The following is a 1,241-nucleotide window of genomic DNA, read 5'->3' on the forward strand; positions in this document are numbered from 1 at the left end:
CAGACGTTGAGTGCATCAGCCTGCACAATGTTCAACATCTTATTGTAGAAGTGCTGCTACCTTCAACGAGAGTTGAATGTAATGCTATAGATGGGGGAAAACAGTAGATGAAATCATTGGCTTATGTGGCGCAACTCAAAATGAGAGGGACGTAATTACAAATGTCTGAGGTATGCTGCCACATGAAGTCCGATTCCAGGAAATTCTGGAGTCATCAGAAATTAAATGGAACACAGAAAGATCAATATCATAGGCATGAAATTGAAATGGATTGGAATTGTCTATTTGAATCAAACAATCACGTGACTTACTATGCTGGGACTGATAAATTAAAAAGGAATATTCCAAGATATATTCTGAAGTACAATGCCCTCAGTCATAGGATAAAATCTATATGCCTACATTGGAGACCAATCAATATGATTACGATTAAAATTTTCACACTAACAGCTAAAGCCAAAGATGAAGAAACTGAGCACTTGCAGGACCGCTTGCCCCACCACTCTCCTCTGCTCAGTCCCCGCCGGTGCCTCTCTCTTCTACTCCAGCATGGCCAAAGTGTCTAGCCCCATAGAGACGGAGCGGTGCATTGAGTCCCTGATCGCCGTGTTCCAGAAGTATGCTGGGCAGGATGGTCACGGCCTCACGCTGTCCAAGAGGGAATTCCTGAACTTCATGAACACAGAACTGAGCGCCTTCACAAAGCACCAGAAGGACCCCGGTGTCCTTGACCGCATGAAGAAGAAACTGGACCTGAACTCAGACGGGCAGCTCGATTTCCAGGAATTTCTTAACCTGGTGGGCGGCCTTGCTCAGGCTTGCCACGACTCCTTCATGAAACGTGCCCACTAGCAAACCTAGGAGCCCTGCAGCCTGACCTCCTCGCCCAGCCCCCACACACCCTGAGCCAAGCACCCCCACCACCCTGCAGGCAGGCCACTCCGACTCTAAATAAACTGTATGGTTTTTTAAACAACCCACCCCCCCCAAAAAAGATGAAGAAACTAAGAATTTGTACCAACTTCTTCAGTCTAAAACTGATCAAGCACGCTAACAAGAAACATTGATAATTAATGATGAGTGGAATCCCAAAGTTGGAAACAAGAGCATTAGTTGGAAAATATGGCATTGGTGAAAGAAACATTGCTAGAGATTGCATGATAGAATTTTATAAGACCAATGCTGCTTCATTGAACATCTGACCTTTCCAACAATGTAAATGGAGACTATGCATGTGGACC

At 45.1% G+C, this 1,241-nt stretch overlaps 1 pseudogene; it reads left to right on the forward strand.

Annotated features, from left to right (window-relative positions):
- Window positions 1–490: 490 nt before the first annotated feature.
- LOC142454486 (protein S100-A11 pseudogene) lies at window positions 491–928 on the forward strand (annotated as a pseudogene).
- Window positions 929–1,241: the final 313 nt, after the last annotated feature.

Source organism: Tenrec ecaudatus, chromosome 8 (genome assembly GCF_050624435.1).
Source record: "Tenrec ecaudatus isolate mTenEca1 chromosome 8, mTenEca1.hap1, whole genome shotgun sequence".
Lineage (NCBI taxonomy): Eukaryota > Metazoa > Chordata > Mammalia > Afrosoricida > Tenrecidae > Tenrec > Tenrec ecaudatus.